General features: G+C 34.7%; 1 pseudogene; it reads left to right on the forward strand.

Moving 5' to 3' along the window:
* Nucleotides 1-7,626: 7,626 nt before the first annotated feature.
* On the forward strand, nt 7,627-9,204 carry LOC141493866 (occludin pseudogene; annotated as a pseudogene).
* Nucleotides 9,205-27,060: the final 17,856 nt, after the last annotated feature.

Consider the following 27,060-nt stretch of genomic DNA (forward strand, 5'->3'; position numbering starts at 1 on the left):
TTGGATAGAATTATTTATCATAAGATTTTCAGAGTTCTCTTTAAAATGATATAGTGGTCATATTTTTCTTGGAGGATTTGGATGCAGAAGCTATGACTTTGTTATCTTCCTCTGAGTGTGTGTTTTGATCTTCCATATGACCATAGTAATTGTCTATAGTTATATTTTTTCTTCTGTTGCTAGCTCATTTACCTAATCTACAACATGACTTTAACTCTTTTTAGGGTGGTGTTTTGCTTCCAGGGTGAAAGATATATTGTCCCAAGCTTTTGAGAATTTCTGCAATTCTTCTCTGAGATATTTCTAGGAACCTGAAGATTTTCAATTCTTCGCAGGTCTCATAAGAAGTTGTGACTACTCTCCTGGCCTGTGCCCTAGTTTGTCTGTGACTGCCAACACTCCTTTCTGCCCTGAAACTGTGAGAAGAGTCCTTGCTCCCTTATGACCTTGAGCTCTGTTGTGATTCTGCTCATCTTCCTGGGACTGGGACACCAGACTGTGTCCCAGATCTACGTACAGGCAAAGTAACTGAGTTCTACCTCAGGGATAGCAGAAAAGACCTCTGTAATTTCCTTCTGTGAACTTAGAACTTACCATCTGTGAGCTGAGAATTCTAGAAGCAGCTTCCTTTGCTGATTTAGGGGCTAACAAAACCTGTTCTTGGTCTGCTAGGCTCAGTTCTGACCAGCTGAGTCTTGTGCTTCAATCTCATCCTGATGCAGCAGAGTGTTAATTCTGACCTTCCAAGTTTTCCTTGACAATCCCTGTGCTGAGAAGTCTGGAAACCACCACCACTGTCAACGACCAATCACTGACTCCCTTTCCCTTGATGTCTGCCTGGTCTGCCTCACAGTTCTCTTTGCTCCTCTCTCATGTTGTATAGCAGACCCTTCACACTGATCTTTCAAGCTGTCTTGAGTTGGAAGATTACTGTCACTGTAGAATTTGGTTAGAGTCATTATTTAAAGGTATTTTGAATGTTTTGGGGAAGAACTCAAGGTAGTCCCTGACTTTACTCTGTCATCTTGGCTCCTCCTAAGAAGTTAATTTAAAAAAAAAAAAATTTATTTTCTTTATTGAATTCTATAATTTCCCCCTAATCTCACTTCCCTCCTCCCATGCCCAACAGAAGGCAGTCTGATACTCTTTACATTGTTTCCATGTGATACAATGATCAAAATTGAATGTATTGAGAGAAATACTATATCCTAAAGGAAAAAATATAATATAAGAAAAAAATTACATCATAAGATTTTTTTAAAGTAAAGGCAATAGCCTTTGCTTGTTTTCTAAACCCCACAATTCTTTCTTTGTATACAGATGGTGTTCTCCATAACAGATACCCTAAAATTGCCCCTGATTATTGTATTGATGAAATTAGGAAGTCCATTAAGATTGATCATCAACCCTATGTTGCTATTATGGTATACAATGTTCTTGTTTCTCATCTTGCTCAGCATCAGTTCATGCCAATCCTTCCAGGCTTCTATGAATTCCAATCACTCTTGGTTTCTAATAGAACAATATTGTTCCATTATGTACATATACTACAATTTATTCAGTCAGTCCCCAAGTGATGGACATTCACTCAATTTCTAATTCTTTGCCATCACAAGCAAAGCTGTTATGAATATTTTTGTGCAAGTCATGTATTTGTGCTTTATCATGATCTCTTCAGGCTATAGACCCAGTATTGGTTTTGCTAGATAAAAGGGCATGTGCATTTTATTGCCCTTTGGGCGTTATTCCAAATTGTTCTCCAGAACAGTTGGATGACTTTACAGCTCTACCAACAATGTGTTAAAGTCCCAGATATCCTACATCCCTTCTGACATTGATCATTGTCTTTTCTGGTCATACTGGCCAGTCTGAGAGATGTAAGGTGGCACCTCAGAGATGCTTTAATTTGCATTTCTCTAATAAATAATCACTTATAGCAATTTTTACATGACTATCAATCACTTTGATTTCCTTATCCGTAAATTACCTCTGCATATCCTTTGATCATCTGTCAATTGGGGAATGCCTTTTTTTTAAAAGTAAATTTAACTCAGTTCTCCATGTATTTTAGAAATAAGTCCTTTGTCAGAAATACTAGTTGTAAAAATTGTTTCCCAATTTACTACATTTCTTTTGATCTTGGTTACAGTGGTTTTGTTTGTACAAAAGCTGTTTAATTTAATGTAATCAAAAATATTTTGTTTTTAATGATATTTTCCATGTCTTCCTTGGATTTAAACTGCTTCTCTTTCCATAGATCTGACAAGTAGTTAAGCCATAACTTATTTTTTCAGTGTTTATATTGAATTGAAAACAAATGTTCTTTAAATATTTTACAGAATTCACTTATGAATCAGTCTGACCCTGGAGATTTTTTCTTAGGGAGTTCAATAATGGCTTGTTGAATCTCTTTTTTCTGAGATAGGGTTATCTAGGTATTAAATTTCCTCTTCAGAATCTAGGCAAGTTATACTTTTTCAAAAATTCATCCATTTCACTTAGGTTATCAAATTTATTGGCATGCAGTTGGGTGAAATAGATCTGAATTATTGCTTTAATTTCCTCCTCATTGGTGGTGAGATTACCTTTTTTCATTTATGATCCTAGCAATTTGGATTTATTTTTTAATTTTTTGTATGAAATTAGCCAGAAGTTTATCAATTTTATTGGATTTTTCATAAAACCAATTCTTTGTTTCTTTATTAGTTCAATAGTTTTATTGCTTTCTATTTTACTAATTTCTCCTTTAATATTTAGAGTTTCTAATTTATTGTTATACACTTGAGGGTTTTTAATTTATCCTTTCTCTAATTTTTTTAGTTATATGTTTAGTTTATTGATTTCCTTTTCATCTGATATATTCATGTAAGCATATCCCATGACAACTGAATTGGCCTTGTCCTATACTTTTTGTTATGTTATCTCATTATTGTCATTATCTGGGATGAAATCATTAATTCTTTCTATAATTTTTTGTTTGATCCACTCATTCTTTAAAATGAGGTTATTTAGTTACCAATTAGTTTTAGGCCTATCCCCCGACTGCTTATTGCTTGTGATTTTTATTACATTAGGACCTGAGAATGATATGCCTTGTATTGCAGGAAAAAAGCATATTCCTTTTCATCCCCATTCAATTTCCTCCAAATATCTATCATATCTAAGTTTTCTAACATTCTATTTATCTCCTTAACCTCCTTCTTGTTTATTTTATGGTTATATTTATCTAAATCTGAGAGCAGGATGTTGAGGTCTCCCACCAGTAGGATTTTGCTGCCTATGTCTTTCTGTAACTCATTTAACTTCTCCTCTAAGAAGTTGGATGCTATACCACTTGATGCATATAGGTATAATATTGAAATTTTTTCATTGTCTATGGTGCCTTTTTTTAAATTTTTGCAAGGTAATGGGGTTAAGTGGCTTGCCCAAGGCTACACAGCTAGGTAATTATTAAGTGTCTGAGACCAGATTTAAACTCAGGTACTCCTGAATCCAAGGCCGGTACTCTATCCACTGTGCCACCTAGCTGCCCCCTATGGAGGATATTGTTTCATTCCTCATCTCTTTTAATGGGGTCTATTTTTTTCCAACTGCTTTGTCTGAGATAAGGATTACTACCCTTACTCTTTTCACTTCAGTTGAAGCATGATATATTCTGCTCCAATCTTTTATCTTTATATGTATCTTTCTGCTTCAAATGAGTATCTTATATGCAGCATATTTTAGGATTCTGGTTTTTAATCCACTCTGCTATTTGCTTACATTTTATGAGAGAGTTCATTCCATTCACATTCAAAGATATAATTACTAACTCTTCATTGCCATCCATGCTATCTTCCCTCTGTTTGCATTTTTTCCTTTTCCCCCCTTTATCTATTATCCCCAGTATTTTGTTTCTGAATACTATCACCTTCAGTGTATTTGCCCCCTTATATCCAATCCTGCTCCCCTTTCTTTCCCCTTTCCCTCTGCCCCTTCTTCCTTCCCTTCCGTTAATTCCTCTTCCCCCCCATTTCAGCTTTTAATACTTGAAAGGTAAGAAAGTTTCTTAATTGATATGTGCATGTTAACTTTAAGCTAAATCTGATGAGAGTAGGATTCAAGCGGCTTATACCTCCTCCCTTCTTCTCCTCAATTGCAATAGGTCCTTTATACCTCATTATGAAATGTTATTTACCCCATTCAATTGCCTCCATCCTACCATCTCTTTACTGTTCCCCATCTTTAAGGAGATATTGCTTTTCAAACATTCTATCTGAGTCATGGATCAGTCATGAGTGTCCATCACTTCTGGCTAAGTATACTCTCTCTAATAGAGTTATAATTCTCAAAAGTTATGAGAATCTTTCTCCCAGGTGGGGATAAAGCCATTTTATCTTATTGGATAGCATTTTTCTTTATCCCCCCCCCCATTACCTTTTCATTTGTCTCTTGATTTTCCACTTTTGAAGTCCAATATAGCTCTGACGTTTTCATCAGGAAAAGTTGGAAGTCTCCTATTTCCTTAAATGTCCATCTTTTCCCTTGGAAGAGAAGACTCAGCTTTGCCAGATAGTGAATTCTTGGATGCATGTCAAGCCCACTTGCTCTTTGGAATATCATATTCCTGGCCCTTTGATCCCTTAATGTTGATGCAGTCAGGTCCATTGTAATCCTTACTGTGGCTCCTTGGCATCTAAATAGTTTCTTTCTGGTTACTTGCAGGATTTTCTCTTTAATCTGATAGTTCTAGAATTTGAACACAATATTTCTTCATGTTTTCATTTTCTTTCATTTTCTTTCAGGAGGGGATTGATAAATTCTTTCAGTAACTATTTAGCCCTCTAGTTCCATGATATAAGGGCAATTTTCCATCAGTAAATACTGTAATATTGAGTCCAGTATTATTTTCTCTTCAATATTTTTCAGAAGACCCAATGATTCTTAAATTGTTTCTCCTGAATCTACTTGAAGTCAATGTTTTTACTGATGAGATATTTTAATTTTCTTCTCTTTTTTTATTTATTTTTGCTTTGTTTTTCAGATTCTTGTTGTCTCATGAAGTTATTAGTTTCCACAGATTCCATTCTTATTTTTAGACAAGAATTTTATTCATTTACTTTTTTCATTCATTTTCCAATTGGCTAATTTTGAAGGAGTTTTCTATTTGCCCAATTAAGATTTTGAGAGTATTATTTTCTTTTTTGCATTTGTCCAATAGTATTTTCTAAGGATTTGTTTTTTTGTTGTTGGAAGGTGTTAAATTTCTCTTGAGTTTCTTTTCCCAATTTTTCCAGTTGATTTTTAAACTCCTTCCTGATCTCTTCTAAGAAGTCTTTCTGGACTGGAGACCAATTCATATTCCCCTCAGAAGTTCTAACTCTCTCTGAGTTAGGGTCTTTGCCTTCAAGGTAGCTTTCTATAGACCCTTTTCTGATGGCCTGTCTTCATTTTCCTAGGATCTTGTGCTGGGGGTGGGGGCTTGTTTTGGTTTTGAAAACCCTAGAGGCTTTGCTCACTAGGCTTAGTAACTCCAAGTGGACCAGAGAGTCAGGGGTGCTAAAGGCTTTCTCTGGAGTATCTGTGAAATTGATTTGTGGCCCACTCCCTAGACCTGAGAAAGTAGGGTTGCAGCAGGATCTGACTTATCCTTGAACAGTGTGGGCTGGGTCCTTGTGCTATTTAGTTGATCTTATTATTCCCTCCGTATAGTGAAAGAGATCTGTTGCCCATACCTGAGGTGTATGTATGTATGTGTGTGTGTGTGTGGGGGGATTGTTATTACCAGACCTTATTGGTAGATATTCTTCTTTGCTCTTTCTGGATTTTGTTAAGAGGCATGATTAATATTAATTCTGAGGGAAAGCAGGAGGTCTTAGCACATGTTAGCCAGAAGTTGAGCAGTTAATTTTGAAGAGAGAGAGAGAGAGAGAGAGAGAGAGAGAGAGAGAGAGAGCCAGAGAGACAGACAGAGTCAGCTACAAGCTGATCAAATTTTTTGTGCAACTATGCCAATGAAAATACTTGAAGATTTTATCAGGATTTTGGGGATCAATTTTATTTATTTGGTGTTTTATACAAAATCTGAAAATCTGAAGATGTCTTCCATCATACTGTTGAGATTGAATATAACATTATATAGAGTTAATTTCTATGTTGCTGCCTGACTCTTTGCTGATGTGAGATATGTATGGGTTGATTTTTCTTTATCTGAAAGCAATTATTTAGTTATTCTCAGTAAGTATTCAATATTCTTTTGTCACTGATGGCAGTTTATTTAAAAGCTAATATTCTAATATTTTATCCTGTATGCAGATTAATTTATATTGTTATAATATGTGTCTCATTTGGGTGTTTTCATTTATTTGAAATAAACATATTCCTGTTATTCAAAATTTTGAGCAAAATTTAATTAATTTGGAAGTTATTATTGAGAATATAGTCTATCCTAAACATTGGTATTTTTAACTTTCGTGACCTGAAGCATTTGCATTATTTTATTGGTAATTTCAGGTTTACTTTTGCTTTGACAATCACACACATTCACAGCCATGTATAGTAAAGAGAAAATGAAAGGCAATATGCAAGCAAGTTTGTGGACCATATGGCATCCTACTAGATACTTCCCTGATCTCCTTCCCCCATCATTATCAAGTAATGAGTGTCTATTGCAATTTTTAAATTTTCAGTTTTGACCTTTAAAACTCAAATTTGTATTACAGTTGTTACCCAAAACCTAATGCAAATCCTTTACAATTCAAGCTCAAGCATACAGTCAATGATGGAGTTTGTAAGAAAATAATGGTGCAAGATAAATTCTGTGCTTGACCTTCTATATCTTGTTGGTTAAGTTTGGTGTTAATGTAATGACAATTCCTTTTAAGCTCCACATGAAACAACTTAACAACAGGGATCAATGAGACCCATGGATAGCTGTGCCAGGCTGAGCTGGGCCAAGTTTCCCTGGGCCAGAGTTTTAAGCTCAGACTGAGAGGCACAGGACTCATCCAGACAGATATGTGTTTCATCAGGAGCAGTTCAATCATGGAGTTAGAAAGGAGATTAGAAAGGTTGTACCTTTCCTTTTTCACCTTGGGCTTCTTCTGACATTGTTGCCATAGTCACTCCCCATTCAGTCCAGTATTACTTCTCTTTTATCCTGCATTTTAAGGGTTAGTTTATGATTATTCTGTTAGAAATAGTGTAATTTATCAGAATTAAAGTTTTGTTATAAAAAATTGGTTAAAGAAAAGAATATTTTGAGCAATCTCTAGAGAAATATTATAAGTTTTGGTGGTCCCTGGAATCTAATCCTCTATTTTCCAAAGATTCAGTTTATAAACATTTGTGTTTCTGACTTTCATATTGATTTCTCCAAACATTAACGCTGCAAAAGTTGAGGATTGATTAGATTGCCAATTAGAAAATATTACTGGATGATTTATAAAGTATTTGTAAAATAATAATCCTTTCTAACTAAATTGATAGGGTAAATACCATTTTAAAAACGAGACTTAGAGGGCCAGGGAGCTTGCTCTCCTGCTGCACCCCTAGTGCGCCAGGCATGGGGAGGGTTGATTATCTTATCTTGGAGGAGGTTAAGAGGAATTCTTCAGCTTGAAATTCTCTATACAATTGATATCAACAATGTCATCCAGACCATTTGAAAGTCCTCCTCCATACAGACCAGATGAATTCAAGGCATCTCATTATGCACTAAGCAATGACTTATACAATGGAGAGATGCATGTTCAACCAGTGCTTTCTCAGCCAGCCTACTCTTACTATCCAGAAGATGAAATACTTCATTTCTACAAATGGACTTCCCCTCCAGGAGTGATTAGAATTCTGTCAGTGATTATTATTGTGATATGCATTGCTATCTTTGCACGTGTGGCTTCCACACTTGCCTGGGACAATGGCTATGGAAACCCCTTTCTGGGAGGTGGTCTAGGTGGCTACCCTTATGGAGGAAGTAGTGGCTTTTGGAAGCTTTGGTAGCAGCTATGGCTATGGTTATGGTTACACTTATGGCTATGGAGGAACTTATACTGACCCAAGGGCTGCAAAAGGCTTCTTACTGGCCATGATGGCATTTTGTTTCATTGCTTTATTGGTGATATTTGTGACCAGTTTTATCAAATCAGGAATATCCAGATCAAGAATGTGCTACTTAGTAGTAATCATTGTAAGTCCTATCCTAGGCATTATGGTCTTCATTGCTACCATTGTCTACATAATGGGAGTCAATCCTACAGCACAAGCTTCTGTATCAATGTACTCAGTTCAGATACATGCTCTCTGCAACCAGTTTTATGCACCTACAGCTACTGGACTTTATGCGGATCAACATCTTTATCACTCCTGTGTGGTGGATCCCCAAGAGGCCATTGCTATTGTGCTGGGGTTTCTGGTTATTGTAGCTTTTGCTTTAATGCTCTCCTTTGCTGTGAAAACCCTAAGTAAGATGAACAGATATGATAAATCAAACATTCTATGGGACAAAGAAAATGTCTATGAAGAGCAGCCTCCTAATGTAGAGGAATGGGTGAAGAATGTGTCCATAGATGCACAAGAGGTACCCTTAGCTACATCTGACTATGCAGACAGAGTTGACAGTTCCATGGTTTATTCCTCTTATGGCAGAATGAATGACAAACGACCATATCCAGACTCTTCATACAAATCAACTCCGGTACCAGAAGTAGTTAATGTGGTTCCAGTGACTTCACCTGTGGATGATTTCAGGCAATCTCAGTACAGTAGCACTGGCAATTTACCAGTTTCTACAAAGAAATCTCATGGGAAAGGAAGGATGTCCAAAAGAACTGACCAGGAGGACCACTATGAAATGTACTACACAACTGGAGGAGAATCATGTGAAGAACTAGAGGAAGACTGGGAGAAGGAGTACCCACCAATAACGTCAGACCAGAAGAGACAGCTTTATAAAAAAACACTTTGACACTGGTCTACAGGAATACAAGAGCTTACAATCAGAAATTGATGATATTAACAAAGAGCTTTCCCACCTGGATAAAGAGGTAGATGACTATCAAGAAGAAAGTGAGGAATACATGGCTGCTGCTGATGAATATAATCGACTAAAGGAAGTGAAAGCATCTGCAGATTATAAGAATAAGAAGAAATACAGCAAGCAGCTGAAAAGCAAATTGTCTCATATCAAAAAAGATGGTTGCAAATTACGATAGACAAAAAACATAGTCAGTGACCAGATTGTGGAGTATATATCCTTGCCTTCTCGACAAACAACTTGACTAATGTTATCTGAAGACAAAACATCTTTGTCATCAATGAGAAGATATCTCTTTGTGGCCTTTATAAAGTTTTGGTAGCTTAAGCTAATTTAATTCAATGGCATCAGTGTTGATACCTTTTATAATATTTTTTGGTAACTCATCTTTATATTCTGACATTAAACTAGTATTAAGGATCAGATTGTCTTCTCAACTGAACCTGTAACCTCATTAAAAAGCACTCTCTGCAATAGAGACACTACTGTTGTAGCTCACAATTCAGGTGAACTGCATATAGAGACTCTGAATATATTGAAAATGAAGTTCTTTGCCTTAAATATGTTCTCCTCAACTATGTATGCTGCATTCTAAACCACAGCCTCATTGATTTCTTCTGAATGGCTTGAAAATTTTGTATAAGAGTGGACTCTATTCCTGAGCTGATGCTACTAACTAAAATTATGCAAAAATACCAAGTGTATGGAAATTTTAAAGTGTCTATATTATACTTTTTTAATCAGGGCATTTAGTCTCATGAGGATGTAGGTTAGAATTTTTGTCATGTATTTTTGAATGACTCATTCATTTGTTATGGTTTACATGTTTTTTTAACCAATTAGATGGTCTGTATAATAAAATAAATTACTTTTGTAATACAGCGATTATTTGAAATATATCTTCCTGGAACTATTAAGCCCTTCACAAAGTTTTAGTGATGAACCAACCTGGTTAATTAACTACAAGCTGTTTTTTGATATTAAATGAGCACTGACCATATTAGTGGAAAAACCTTACATATGAAGTAATTCTAGTGGTAGTAGTGTGAAACATTCTATTTCCACTCTGCTGGTTGTTAATTATGTTAATTGTTAGGTTGCTGAGTTTTTGGATATGGAGAAGCAGATTTATGTAAAAACTGAAGGTAACAAAGCAGTTCATAAAATAGAGATTTCCAGTGTTTTCAGATCATGTTGCATGTGTTCTTAAGTTACGAGTAGTCAAATAAATTTAGCTCAAGTAGTGCTGATTGCTGTTCATCTTACCATTGTTTAGAAATGCTTTTGTAATAAGCCTATGTTGTGCGTTATAAAACTATCCTAAGATTATTAAATATTCAGGTTTAATCTTGTAATAGCATTTAAGATACTTTCCAAGTATGACTTACTAATGATAATGATGAAGTATCCTTTCCAAAGATATGTGTCATTGGTAAAAGGAGGAATGTATTCTGTTATATTGTTCGTTGTATTAATTTCTTCAAATTGAAGAAATTTATATTTTTCTCTGTGCTATATATATGAAATAGCATAGTCCATTAACCTCAAAGACCAGTATATTCATATCTTAAACCTTCACTAATTAAAAGGTATTACTATATTAGAAAAAAAAAGGAGGCTTAACCAGGTGTGAAGAAAATCCTGAGTTCAAATCTTTTCTCAGACACTTACTGTGTTAGCCTGAGCAAATCATTTAACCAGATTTGCCCCAGTTATCACTTCTATAAAATGACCTGTAGGAAGAAATGGCAAATGACTTCAGTATTTCTGCCATAAAAATAAATAAATGACCCAATTGGAAGGACTAAACAATAATATATAAAATGTAAATGATCCTCATCTTTTTATAATATTTTCCCAACTTATATGTAAAAAACGTTTAATATTTGTTTTTAAAAATAACTTCTATCATTTTTTCACATGACTATAGATAATTTTGATTACTTCATGTCGACACTCTTCATATTGTTTGATTATTTATCAATTGTGGATTTTTTCTAATAAATTTTATTTAATTCACTATGTGTTTGAGAAATAAGGCCTTTATCAGAGAAACTTGATTCAAACTTTTTTCAATTACTATTGATAATAATTTCCCTCCATCTTATTTCCCCATTTATTCTATTCCCTCTCTCCTTTAACCTAGTCCCTCTTCAAACATTTTTGATTCGGACTGACTATTCCTTCCCCCAAACTGCCCTCCCTTCTATCACAATACCCTTCTCTTATCCCCCTAGTCCTCATATTTTCCTATAGGTATAGATTCCTTTTTTTAATTGATATTTTATTTTCCAGATACATATTTTGAGATTTTTCAACATTCATCCATATGCTTATGTATATTTTTAAATTACAAAATTTCCTTCTACTATCCCTTCCCACACACATACACCCTGACCTCAGCAGCAAATTGTCATGTTAAATTGTACATACTTATTTTTGATAAACATGATTACAGATAAGCCATTTTCAGTATGAGAAATTATGATTTAAGGGAGATACATAAGAGATAATTTTTATAAAGTATTCATCAGATTCTGAAAGCTTTGTTCTTGTTTTTCTTTATTTTGTTTTGTGTTTCTTCCTATGATTGGGGATATTATCATCCTTAAGTGTTCTAATATGGTTGTCCTAGTTCTCTGAACTGCTGAGAGGAGCTCCTTCCAGCAAGGTTGATAATCTCACAATGTTGTTAATATGTATGTTGTTCTCCTGGTTCTTTTCCTTTCATGAAGCATCATATCCTGTAACTCATTCCATGTTTGTCTATAATCTGACCAGAAACATGTAGGACTTTCCCCATTTTTTATAATTTCTTCTGGATATAGAACTGGAATTGGAATTGCTGGGTTAAAGGGTATGAACAGTCTTATTGCTCTTTTGGCATAATTCCATATTGCTTTCCAGAATGGTTAGATCTGTTCACAACTCTACCAACAATGCATCAATGTGTCAATCCTCCCACAACCTCTCCAACATTGGTCAATTTCCCTTTCTCTCACCCTGGACAATATGATAGTTGCAAAGTGATACCTCGTTGTTGTTTTAATGTGCATTTCTCTAATCAATAATGATTTGGAATATTTTTCATAAGATTATATATAACTATTATTTCTTCATTTGAAAACTGTCTATTCAAATCTTTTGACCATTTGTCAATTGAGGAATGATTTGTTACCTTATAAATTTGGTGGAATTCACTATATATTTTAGAAATGAGACCTTTTATCAGAACTTTTGGTTATGAAGATTGTTTCCCAGTTTTCAGCTTTTCTTCTAATTTTGGTAGCATTGATTTTATTAGGTCAAACTTTGTAATTCAATATGGTCAGAATTATTCATTTTGAAGTTTATAATGCTCTTTATTTCTTGTTTGATCATAAAGTGTCCCCTTTCTATAGATCTGATCATTTCTTGCTCTATTAATTTATCTATGGTGTCACCCTTTATGGCTAAATCTTGTACTCATTTTGAACTTATTTTAGTATTGGGAGTGATGTGTCTATGCCTTGTTTTCGATGCTGTTTTCCAGATTTCCCAACAAAATATGTCAAATAATGACTTCTTATCCAAGACACTAAAGTCTTTGGGTTTGTCAAACAGTAGATTGCTTTTGTCATTTACAGAAGTTTCTTTTAAACCTATCCTAATCCACATTTCCATTATACTATTTCTTAAACAGCACCAGGCAGTTTTTATGATTGTCACTTAATAGTATAGTTTTAAGTCTGATAGAAATAGGCCACCTTCCTTTGCATTTTTTTTCATCATTTCCCTTGCTATTCTTGATTTCTTGTTACTCCAGTTGAAATGTTTTACTCTTTTTTTCTAGCTTGATTAAATAGTTATTTGGTAGTTTGATTTCTCTGGCACTGCATAAGTAATTTAATTTGTTTGGAATTGTCATTTTTATTATATCAACTTGACCTAACAATGAGCAATTGACATTTTTTTAGTTATTTAGATCCAACTGTATTTGGGAGAGGAGTACTTCATAATTGTGTCCATAGTTTCTGGGTTTGTCTTGGGAGATAGATTTCCAAATATTTAATGTTGTCTAGATTTGCCTTAAATGGAATTTCCCTTTCAATCTCTTGCTCTTAGACTTTGTTGTTTATACATATTGATGATTTGTATGAATTTATTTTATATCATACTTTGTTGAATTTATCAATTGTTTCAAGGAGTATTTTAGATGATTTTCTCAGGTTCTATAAGTATACCATCATATAAGAAATGTGAAAGCTTATCTTCTTCATTGCCAATTCTTATTTTTTTCAATTTCTTTCTTCTCTTATTACTAGAGTTAAAAGTTTTAAACTATATTGAATAGTTAATGGTGATAATGGGCATCCATGCTTCATCCATGATCTTACTGAAAATGCTCAGTTTATCCCCATTACACAAACTATTTTTTGATGGTTTTAGCTAGATACCATTTATTATTTTTAAGAAAAACTCCATTTATTCCTAAACTTTCTAGTTTTTAATAGGAATGAATCTTGCATTTTCTCAAAAGTTTCAGACTTCCAGCCAAGATGGCCGAGAGAAGGCAGGCACTCTGCTAAAGTCTCCTGACTTTACCTCAGAATTAATATGAAAAGAATCTCCTCAGAGAACTTCAATAGACAAAATCCACAAAAAAAGAAGCTTGAAGAAGAACATCTACCAACAACGTCTGTCTCAGGGGAGGGTAGGTGAACTGGGAGCAGAGAGCCGAGAAGGGTGGAGAACTGGGCCAGGAACTGTGGGTTGAAGCCAGAGGATCAAGCCAAGCCACAGAGGCTTTGACTGTGGACCCCATAGTCTGGGAAGCCCCAGCAAACCTGGAGGTTGAGTTCCACCATGGAGAGTTGCAGAGTGCCGCTGGACATAGATCTGCTCAGCTCGGGGTAATGAGCTCCATACTTTCAGGGGAACCCTATTCCAGTACAAACACAGTAACAGTCCTCCAACCACCCACCCCCAGGCTCAGGTGTGGACAGCAGAGTTCCCTAAGCTGAATAGGGAGATTAACTTCCTTGGCCCAGGGGCCAGCCCACATTGTTCAAGAATAATATCCAGCTTCACCCCCCTATCCATTCTAGGCCTAGAGGTTGGGCTTCAAATCAAGGTCACAGACACCCAATAGAAAGCAATCAGCACCCCCTACTGGCTGACCCACTTGGAGTTACTAAAACCAGTGAGCAAAGCCTCTATGCTTTTCAACACCAAAGATCTGTGAACTAGACCAATCCCCTCCCCAAAAATATATCTTAGGAAAATGAAGGAAGGTCAGCAGAAATGGGGACCCATTGAAAACTACATTTAAAGCAAAAATCCTATGCCAGAGAGATCTAGAACTTCTGAGAAGAATATGAATTGTTCTCCAGTCCAGAAAGACTTCTAGAAGAAATCAGGAAGGAGTTTGAAAATCAATTGGAAAAATTGGGAGAAGAAATTTAAGAGAAAATTAACACCTTGCAGGAGAAAGTTAACATCTGACAAAAGAAAACAAGTCCTTAGAAAATACAATTGGACTAATGCAAAAAGAAAATAATATTCTCAAAACCTCAATTAGGCAAATGGAAAACTCCTTCAAAAATCAGATTGATCAATTGAAAAGGAGTTGCAAAAGGTAGTGAAGAGTATTCTCTAAAAAAAATAATGGAATATGTGGAAACTAATGACTTCATGAGACAACAAGAATCTTTTAGACAAAACCAAAAAATCAAAAACATAGGAGAAAATATAAAATACCTCATTGATAAAACCACTGACCTTTAGCATAGCTCCAGAAGAGATAACTTAAGAATCTTTTGTCTTCCTGAAATCACTGAAGAAAAAAAATCCTGAACTCAATATTATGGGACTTAATGATGGAAAATTGTCCTGATATCATGGAACCAGAGGGCAAAATTGGTATTGAAAGAATACATCAATCCACTCCAGAAAGGGATCCCAAAATGAAAACACCAAGGAATATTGTGACTAAATTCCAGAAGTATCAGATAAAAGATAAAATCCTGCAAGCAGCCAGAAAGAAACAATTGAGATACCAAGGAACCACAGTAAGTATTACATGGGACCTTGCTGCATCAACATTAAGGTATTAAAGGGCTGATATTCATAAGAGCAAGGGAGCATGTAGTTCAGCCGAGAATTCACTATCTGGCAAAACTGAGCCTTCTCTTCAGGGGAAAAGATGGGCACTTAAAGAAATAGGAGACTTCCAACTTTTTCCTGATGAAAATAGCAGAGCCTAATAGAAATTTTGGACTTCAAACAGGAGACTAAATAGACACATGAAAAGAGCAAATAAAAAAAAGGTAAAGCAAAAAAATTGCAATCCACTAAGATGAAACTGGCCATATGCACACCTAGGAGACAGATCCTCATAAGTCTTGAGAATTTTAACTCTACTCGAGAGAATATACTTAGCCAGAAATAATGGACACTCATGACTTATCCATGACTCTGATAGAATGATTTAAAAACAATATTTCCTTAAAATGGGGGAGGGTCAGTAAAGAGATGGGAGGATGGACATGATTGAATGGGGGTAAATCACATTATATAAAGAGGTACAAAGGACCTAATGCAATAGAAGGGGAGAAGGAAAGAGATGAGAACCACCTGAAGATTAGGCCTAAAATTAACATACACACACACACACACACACTCTATTAAGTTAAGAAACTTATTTTAACTTTACAAGTATTAAAAGGGGAAATGGGGAGGGGAGGAGGAAAAGAGGAACTAGCAGAAGAACTAACAGATGGAAGAAGGGGCAAAGGGAAAGGGGAAAGAAAAGGGAAGAGGGCTGGATACAAGTGGATAAACACATGAAGGGCATGGTATTCAGAAAAAATTACTGGGAAATACGGATAAAGTGAAAAAATGGTGTAAATATTAACAGGGGGAAGATAGCATGGGGGGCAACAAAGAATTAGTAATTATAACTTTGAATGTGAATGAGATGAACTCTCCATAAAACATATGTGTATAGCAGACAAGATTAAAAACCAGAATCCTAAAATATGCTGCCTATAAGAAATTCATTTGAAGGAGAGAGATACATTCAGAGTAAAGGTAAAAGGTTGGAGCCAAATATATTTTGCTTCAGCTGAACTGAAAAAAAGCAGGGGTAGCAATCCTTATCTCATACAACGCTGCTGCAAAATTAGATGGCATTAAAAGAGACAAGGAAGGAAACTATATCCTCCTAAAAGGTACCATAGACAATGAAGCAATTTCAATACTGAATATGTATTCACCCAATGGTATAACATCCAGATTCTTAGAGAAAGTTGAATGAGTTACAGGAAGACATAGACTGCAAAACTCTACTGGTGGGAGAGCTCAAACTCCTGCTCACAGATTTAGATAAATATAAACATAAAATGAACAGGAAGGAAGTTAAGGAGGTAAATAGAATATTAGAAAACCTAGAAATGATAGACCTTTGGAGAAAGTTAAATGGAGTAGAAAGGAATATACTTTTTTCTGCAGTACCTGGTACTTACACAAAAATTGACCATGTACTAGGGCATAAAAACCTTATCATCAAATGCAGAAAGGTAGAAATAGTGAATACATCCTTCTCAGGTCATAATGTAATTAAAATCACATGCAATAAGGGACCAGGGAGAGATAGACCTAAAACTAATTGTAAACTAAATAATCTCATTTTAAAGAATGAGTGTATCAACAACAAATTATATGAAGAATTAATGATTTCATCCTAGATAATGACAATAACTAGGCAACATACCAAAACTTATGGGATATAACCAAGGCAGTTCTCATGGATTATATTATATCTTTAAATGCTTACATAAATAAATTGGAGAAAGAGGAAATCTATGAACTAAACATACAAATAAAAAATTAGAGAAAGTACAAATTGAAAATTTCCTAAATACCAAATTAGAAACTCTAAATATTAAAGGAGAGATTAATAAAATTGAAACCAAGAAAACTTGAACTAATAAGTAAAAGCAAGAGTTAGCTTTATAAAAAAACAATAAAATTGATAAACTTCTGGTTAATTTGATTTAAAAAATAAAGTAAAATAACTTAATTGCTACTATCATAAATGAAAAAAAATGAGCTCATCACCAATGGGGAGGAAATTAAAGCTATTCAGATTTATTTTGTGCACCTGTATGCCAATAAATTTAATAATAATCTAAGTGAAATGGATAAATATTTACAAAAATATAAGTTGTCCAGGTTCAAAGAAGAGGAAATTAAATACCTAGGAAACCTTATCTCTGAGAAAGAAATTCAACAAACTGTTATTGAAGTCCCTAAGAAAAAATCTCCAGGACCAGATGGATTAAGTAGTGAATATTATCAAACATTTAAGGAACAATTGCTTCTAATTCTATAAAAACTCTTTGGGAAAACAGATGAAGATGGAACTCCACCTAACTCTTTCTAGGACACCAATATGGTGCTGATACCTAACCCAGGAAGAGTTAAAATGGAGAAAGAAAATTAGAGACCTATCTCCCTAATGAATATAGATGCAAAAATATAAAATCTTAGCAAAGTGATTCCAGCAAGTTATCACTAAGATAATACACTATGACAAAGCAGTATTTATCCCAGGAATGCAGGATTGGTTCAATAGTACGAATATTGTTAGTTTATTTAACTATACCAGTAACAGACCTATAAAACATCATACGATTATATCAATAGATGTTAAAAAAAGCCTTTGAAAAAATACAAAACCCAGTCCTACTAAAAACACTAGAGGACATGGGAATAAATTGATTGTTCTGTAGAATTATTAACAATATCATCAGCAATCATTATATACAATGGGGATAAGCTAGAGGCATTCCCAGCAAGATCAGGGCTGAAACAGTGATGCCTGTTATCACCACTACTATTCAATATTGTGTTAGAAATTTTAACTTTAGCAATAAGAGAAGAAAAAGTAATTGTAAGAATTAGAATTGGGAAGGAAGAAACAAACTCTCACTCTTTGCAGGTAAGAAGATGGTATTACTAGAAAATCCTAAAAAAGTCAACTAAAAACTACTAGAAACAATTATCAATTTTAACAAAGTGGCAAGATGTAAAATAAATCCTCATAAATCCTCAACATTTCTGTATATTACTAGCATGATTCAGCAGCAAGAGCCAGAAAGAGAAATCCCATTCAAAGTAAATTCAGACAAAATAAAATACTTGGAAATATGCCTGCTAAGGTAGATTCAGAAATTCTCTGAAAACAACTACAAAACACTTTTCAAAGAAATAAAATCAGATTTAAATAACTGGGCACATAACAGCTGCTTATGGATTAACTGAGCTAATATAAAAAATGACTATTCTACCTAAATTAAATTTCTTATTTAGTGCTTTTCCAATTAAAATTCCAAAAGAATTACTTTTATGAGTTAGAAAAAATTGTAAGCAAATTCATATGGTGAAATAAAAAGTCAAGAATTTCCAGGGGTTTAATGAAAAAAGTAGAAAAGAAATTGGCTTAGCCCTACCAGATCTAAAATTATATTATAAAGTATCTTTTATCAAAGCTGTCTGGTAGTGGCTAAGAAATAGAGTGGTGGCTCAGTGGAATACACTAGGTGGAAAAGAGATAGCAGCAAATAATTATTGAATCTGCTATTTGACAAATATAAAGAATCCAACTTTTGGGTTAAAAACTCTCCTCCATGAAAACTTTTGGGGAAATTGGAAGTTAGTATGGCAGAAACTTGTATTAGACCAACATCTCACATCCTATAGAAAATAAGGTCAAATAGGTCCAGGATTTAGACATAAAAGACAGTATTATAAGAAAATTAGGAGATTAAGGAATAGTTTACCTGTCAGATCTATGGAAAGGGAAGCAGTTTATGACCAAGGAAAACATGGAGAACATCATTAAAAACAAACTAGATAATTTTGATTACATTAAATTAAAGCTTTTGCTCAAACAAAACCACTATAACCAAGATTAAAATAAATGAAGTAAATTGGTAAACAATTTTTACAACTAGTATTTCTGACAAAGAACTCATTTCTTGTTTTTTCAGAGGGATTAAAAGTTTTTCTTAAAATATATTATCAAAATGGCTCACCTATCTCATGGTGGAAGAAAAGAGAAGGGAAATCCCAAAATACAAGCTCTCTTATGCAGTCTGAAAGGTTTTGTTTCTGTCTCCTCATGCCAATCATAGACTGGGGTTACAAATCTAATTGATATATTGGTTCCTATACATTTCTCCACCCGCTCATTATGCGAATGAGCAAGAATAGCTAGATCTCCTTGATCATGGGCAAAGGAGAAGGTCAAGGCTCTAGGTTAAGTTAAAACGAGGTGGGACAATGTCATCAGTTTTTGATCAAGTGGAGGCCAAATCTTTTATCTTAACTGAGTACCTGCCCAGGGACAACAATATAGGGAGACCCTAGTTTTCATAATGTAAACTTACAGTCCTCCCTTCCTATTCTTATGGAATCCAAATACTCACATTTTCCTCACAATTTCCCCCTTTTCTTTTATAATAAGAATTTTCTTCCACACCTTATTACAATCCTTGTTATTGACATAATTACTGACTTTTTCCTTCTAATTAAGATTTTTACTTCTTCATTATCAGAGACATAGACCTGTCTTATTTTCCAGATTTGTGCAGGATTATATGTTAACTTTCTGATGTCTCTTACTATTTGCCTATTGACATCTATCTTGATAGATTTACCACAATTTACCACAAACTCCTCCTTTTCCATTCCACAAATTTGTTTGCATGACTTAGCCAGCCAGCAAGTCAAGGCCCTAGCTGTCTAATTGGTAGTTTTTTTCCACTACAGCTTAGAATCAAATCAGGATATAAATTGGGGTTCCATAGCCCCAACCTCCCATCCCAGGTTGTAGGTCCTTAAGTCTAGATAACAACTCCCTGACCAACCCTTTGACCAAATGGTTATAGGCAATAGTCCCACAAATCCAATAATGGCCCTTTGGTGCTGGTTGGTGTTCCAGGAATAAAGTTTCCCAGTTTCCAACAAATAGATAATACTGTTCAACCTTACTTCCAAGGGGCCCTCCTAAATAAACCATATAATCATCATGATAATAGATACATTTCCAAAGTTACTGAACCTCTTTCCACTGACAAGCTTTTACACCAAGGCCTTTAGGTAGGTCTTCCTGGGTCCAGAATTGATCAAAATAAATCCCTGATTTTGTGCCATTGGACCTAATCCAAGAATAACTAATATACCTAGTGATGTTCCTTGAATTATTTTTCTTAGCCATTTCTGCACTTTCTTTGCAAGTCCATACTAATTCATCATCAGTTTCCCTTAACAAATCCCCCAGTTTGTGCATCTTTACAAGGGATCCAGGTACCATCATTATATCTCAGATGAGTCTCAGTCCACTTATCTCTTTAAATTATACAATTCAGAATATAGGTATGCTGCTTCTAGATATATCCAGACATTTTCTACTCCCCAGGAAACTGTCCTGGCCAGACTGGTACAAACAATATTCACCCTGAACTGACTCAGTCATATGACACTGGTATTTCTCTCCTCTAGTTCAGAATCCTGTGCTGCAGTACACCTCTGACCATGAACTGAGAATCTAGACCAGGGGAACTTTCATCCAAGACCAATTCTCAAGTTGCTGTGGACCACTACAAGTTCAACAGTTAACCACACCAAAATACTGAGCAATGACTTCTGTCAGCTAGATCCTCCTCTCACTGTTTCTAATGCCCCATTGTCTAAATTAGAGATAGGACTCTCCCTAGATAGGATATACAGACTTATGTAGGATATAATCATGCCACTGAATAATACCCCTCCTTTTCTCTTAATGGAGATCATCTTCCCCCCTGCCTCTCATCCACCTTTCCATAAGTAAAGGGGCAGAAGGAAGGGTGATGCACTTACAGAATAATTGGAAAGTTACAGATACAAATCGCCTGACTACACAATGTACACATAGTTTGGAGATGGTAGAGATGAACAGATCTTTCCTTCTCTCTTCTCTTCTCTTCTTCCCTGGAGACAACTAATGTCTTTCTGAATCTCCTGAATAAGTTCCAAAAAATCCAGTCCAGCTCAGGTGCCTGGTTGAGAACTTGTTTTCTGGTAAAGAAACTGCTTAACATTTTACTCAGATCAAAACACATGTTTTCATCATAATGTATTCTGAAGCTTATTACAATTTACATTTTGCCTTATTGACATATTGAGGCATATGCTTTACTTTAACACAACAAACTTATTTTGTGCTTTATTACATGAGCAAATTCCCAATGAGAATTATCACATTGACTTAATTTGTAATATATATACATTCAACAATAATCTTAGTTCAAAGAGTACCCAGCATATGGTTTAAAAATAAAACAATCTTAGCCCTTGCTCTCATTACAATAATGACTCAAACATCCTTAACCAAAATGATTTTTTCCCAAAATATTTCAATATTTTCATTTTTCAGATATACTTATCTGACTCACATTCCTTTCTTAAACTAGGCCTTGAAATTGTAAATATCCTAAGAATTTCCCATTCTTCTTACTTAAATATCCCCTCTAAATAAAAATTAAGGAAACTTAATTCCTATCTTAACATGTAGGTAATAGCAGGTGTCAGAACTACATACCCAGTCTATCTGGTTAATAAATCCAATTCACCCCAAACTTCTTTTTCAATTTTGGTTAGTAGCTATAATTCAGGACATTAAAGGAAAATTCCTTTTATAAACATAAGTATTGCATGTCGGTGTCCAAGAAGAGGTCAAATGGGCAGTCAAATGTCTTAGGCCAGATTTATTCTTCCAGGTAAGACATTATCCAAATGTCATTTTGGTTTTTTTTTTTTAGGTTTTTGCAAGGCAAATGGGGTTAAGTGGCTTGCCCAATGCCACACAGCTAGGTAATTATTAAGTGTCTGAGACCGGATTTGAACCCAGGTACTCCTGACTCAGGGCTGGTGCTTTATCCACTGGTTGTATTTTACAATAAACATCTCCTTTATCCAGGAGATTGTACAGAAAAATCTCAAATTACATTGTGTTTATCTTTCTCATGTTACATGGTCATTTTACTTCAAAGCAACAACCATAGCTTTGGTATATATATGTATGTGTATTTATATATATATATATATATATATATTTATTTATATGTATAAATATATATATATATCCAAAATATTCCCAATTCACATGTATGTGTGCATCTAAAACCTTCTATACACAAACTCGTTTAGCTACTAGTCATTCTTAACGTACAAATTATAATTTTTGTTTTTGCAAGGCAATTGGAGTTAAGTGACTTGCCCAAGATCACATGCACTAGATAATATTTAAGCGTCTGAGGCCCGATTTGAACCCAGGTCCTGCTGTCTCCAGGACCAGTGCTCTATCCACTGCACCACCTAGCTGCCCCCAGCATAAAAATTACTTTTCACACTTTTTATAAAATATTGGAACATCTTAGGTCGCTTTAAGTTTCCAACATGTATTATTAATTTCAATAAAATAGAACAGCAATAAGAGTAACACACAAATTCCTAGATTATACTAAGCAATTCTTCCATAATTACATTATACATGAACCCACAATTCTATCCCAGAAGGGTCATACTTTTTGATATTTCCCTTATTGTCCTTTAAAGCAATCACATTTTAACAATAGAGTATTTAAATAACATATATATATGTATATATTCACAAGAGATATCTAAATATAATCTCTTTGCACTTACAAAAGAATATCACATAACTGATAAATACATTTTATTCATCAATAAGTTACCTTTCAGTGGGACCACACAATTGTTTTTTGTTCAAAACACCCCTCTGTCAGCTGTCTGCAGTTACATAGAGAGAAGTCCACATTAATGACTTTTTAAAAATTGAACATGCATTGCTAATATACATTAAATTTAAGATTCTTATTTAAACATTTCATTTCTCTTAAAACAGGAGTAAAATGAATATCCCCCTATCTTTACACTTCTGTCTTTCAGACCTCTTTACCCAGATCCTCTAAGGATCCAATATCTTACATATGATACATTCAAAACCCCAATGCAATTACAACTAAACTTGGCAACAATTTAGTTTGATAAAATCCTTATAGTGCCCTCTACAGAGTCCAGCACTCACATTCCAAACTAAATCCAAAATAAAAATACAATTGTTAGCATTATTAGGTTTGACATTAAAATGAATAAGAGCTTTTCTCCAAAATAAATCAGTAAATATTCTTGATAACATAGGTATCTTTCTTCTCAGTTAATCCAATGTCACTTTCCTTTAACTCCTTGCAGTAGAGTTACAATAGTGTTAAAATAGTTTAAAATCCCAAACTAATTTCACAATCCAGGTTATTTAATTCCTCCTATTCTGGTCAAATTTTGTCAAAATGTAACAACACTAATATCTGTCTTTTTAAAACACTTAGAGTGATCCCCAACACTCCAGTTCAAAAACCTTAAAAACAGTCAGAGTCATCACTCTTAGGCCATGTGACCAAAGCAGAGAACATTCATTAAACATGATTTCCTTTCAATAAATGTGACTCCTAACCCCTGGATTTTATATTTGCTTCCTTTCCCAATCACATTTTCCACCTATGGAGGAGTCTCTTTCGCTTTAAGCCTTAAGCACTTTTAAAGTTCCTTTCCACCATGGGGGGAGGCTCTCAGGTGAACTCAGTTTAGAGTGTAAGTCTTAACAAGTTTGCAGATGGGATAAAGAATACCATGTGTCCAAGAATACCCCGTGTTCAACCTACCACCATTTTCCCCAACCCAGGGAGAAAACATGGTATCTTTCCCAGATAGTCATATTAATAAGAAATCTTTCCTTCTATAACTTCCCACTCTTTCCCTTAAGAGTTCTTTCTCTCTTCTAAACTTGCCCCAAACCACAGCATTTTCTCTCTAAGAATTCCCCTCCCCTTTTCTCTTTAACTCTACACAGCAGCACAAGGCACCACCAGCTCAATGAGGTAGGGACTGATTTCCACGTAGGGGCTGCTGCACATGAGCTTCCTTGTTCCCCCACCTTCTGAAACTCCATAGCACATTTCCCAGCTCGACCACATTTTAAAACTTAATCTGAGTCCCCAGACCCAGAAATGCCTAACACAGACACTTATCCAATATAGGACATAGAACAAACACATTGGCTTCCTTCTAGCTTCCTTGGTTTCCAGCTATCAGACATGTGGGAAATTCCTGGAGAGGGAACCCAGGAGGTGATCCCTAGGGGCACTCTATTATCTTTTGACTTCTCCTTTGGTACAGAGCTCTCACCTGGAGGACTTCTCAGCCAGTTCAGGGTGGTTCTGTCAACCAATGCGACCATGATGATTGCCCTTTTACTGCAGTTGTACTCCCAGACATTTTAATCATTCTTGCCTCCAAACCTGGGTCAATCTTTCCAGGAGTCTCTGAGATATTTCCCCAGAAAAGAACACCAAGAAAGTGGGCTTGAAATCAAGCCATTTGCACATATTATTTTCTTCAGTTCCTCCTGGAAAATACCAGGAAAAAAGATTTATATTAATATCTCAAGATAAGCCCCCAAATTGTAATAAAATGCTGGAGAATACTTAATACAGAGTGATTAAAATGAATTTTTTTAAGATATCTTAGCAAAATGGCATACCTTTCTCATGGTGGGAGAGGGCCCAAATATTCGAAAATATTTGGAGAACTGAGTCAAATTTATATAAAAAAAGTTATTCCCCAATTGATAAATGGTCAAAGATATGCAGAGGCAATTAACAGATGAGGAAATCAAAGTGATCCACAGTCACATAAAATTGCTCTAAATCATTACTGATTTGAGAAATGTGAATTAAAGCATCTCTGAGGTACTACTTCACACATCTTAGACTGACCAATATGACCAGAAAGGACAATGATCAATGTTGGAAGGGATATAGGAAATCTGGTATACTGATATATTGTTGGTGGAACTGTGAGCTCATCCCACCTTTCTAGAGAGCAATTTGGAAATATGTCCAAAGGGCAATAAAAATGTGCATACTCTTTGATCCAGCAATACCACTATGGGCTCTATTCCCTGAAAGGATCATGAAAAAAGGTAAAAACATCACAAAAATATTCATAGCAGCCCTGGTTGTGGTGGCAAAGAATTGTAAAATGATTGATGGTCCATCAATTGGGGATTGGCTGAACAAATTGTGGTATATGTATGTTTTGGAACACTATTGTTCTACTAGAAACTAGGAGTGATGGGAATTCAGGGAAGCTTGGAAAGATTTGCAGGAACTGATGCTGAGTGAGCTGGGCAGAACCAGAAGAATATTGTACACAATAATGGGAACATGGGATTGATGATCAGTCTTAATGGATATGCTCATTTTGCTGATGCAACAATGAGGGACAATTTTAGGGTATTTGTGATGGAGAATACCATCTATATCCAAAGAAAGATTCGTGGCATTTAAACAAAGACCAATGACTATTGCCTTTAATTTTTTTTAAAAGGTATCTTATGATGTAATTTTGTTCTTATATTTTATTTTTTCCTTAAGGATAAGATTTCTTTCTGAACACATTCAATTTTGATCAGTGATAGCATGGAAACAATGTAACTACCAGATTACCTTCTCTTAGGAGTGGTGGGAGAGAAGTGAGATTGTGGGGGAAATTGTAAAATTTAAAAAACATTTAAAAACTTTTTTAGCATCTGTTGAGATAATCATTTGGTTTCTGTTGGTTTTGCTATATAAAGATTTCTATACGCAAATGAATGTATGTTTTTCCCCTCTTTGAGTCAATTATGATGATAGTAAAATTCATTCTTTCCCCTTCACCTATCTCCTCTTCCACCACTTTAAAGATATTTTTCCTTTTCTCTTTTATGTGAGATAATTTGCCCCATTCTGTTTTTCCCTTTCCTTTTCTCCCATTACTACCTCTCATGCCATAATTTTATTTTTTTAAATACCACTTATGTTCAACTCATTCCTATACTCTCTCTCTCTCTCTCTCTCTCTCTCTCTTCATATATATGTGTGTATGCATATATATAGAGAGAGACAGACAACAGATAGATATAGAAAAAATAGTTATCTATTCATCTATCTGTATCCTCCTTTTACCTCCTCTAATAATAAGAAAGTTCTTATGAATTGCCAGTTTCATTGTCCCATGTAGGCTTGTAAACAGTTTGATCTTATTAAGTGCTTTATGATTTACCTTTTTGATTGCTTTTTATGCTTCTTTTGAGTATTGTATTTGCAAGTCAAATTTTCTATTTAGTTCTTTTTTTTATAATCAAGAATTCTTGAAAGTCATCTATTTCACTGTATAAGTGTAGCTTCTTTTCCCTCTATAATATGATATTATTCCAAACCCTAAGATCCTGATGAATCTTGTGCTATCTTGACTGTGGCTCCATGATGCTTAAATTGTTTCTTTGTGACTTCTTGCAATATTTTTCTTTGATCTGGGAGCTCTGGAACGTGGCTATGAGATTACTGAGAGTTTTCCTTTTAGGAATTGCCCTCTGATACTAGAATATCAGGGAGACTTTTCTTATTAATTTCTTGAAAGATGATTTCTAGGCTATTTTTTGGTCTTTGAAATAATCCAATAACCTTAAAATATTTTTTCTGTATCTACTTAACAAGTTAATTGCTTTTTCTATGAGATTTTTCACATTGTGTCCTGTTTTTCATTTTTTGCCTTTATTGTTTCACTTATTTATCATAAAGTCAATAGCATTCATTTGCTCAATTCCAATTTTTAAAGTTTATTTTAGTCGATATTTGAAACTCATTTTCCACTTGATAAATTCTACTCTAATTTTTTAAATTATCTTATTTTCCCCAGTTACATGCAAAAACAAATTTTATCATTCACTTTTAAAACCTTGAGTTGCAAATTCTCTTCCTCACTCCCACCCAATTCTTCTCATTGGGGAAGTAAGCTATTTGATATAGGTTAGAAATATGTAGTCATGACAACATTACCATAATTATCATGTTGTAAGAGTTAGCATAATACCACCACCTCCAAGAAAATAGAAATCAAGAAAA

This window comes from Macrotis lagotis, chromosome 7 (assembly GCF_037893015.1).
Source record: "Macrotis lagotis isolate mMagLag1 chromosome 7, bilby.v1.9.chrom.fasta, whole genome shotgun sequence".
In the NCBI taxonomy this organism is placed as follows: Eukaryota; Metazoa; Chordata; class Mammalia; order Peramelemorphia; family Peramelidae; genus Macrotis; species Macrotis lagotis.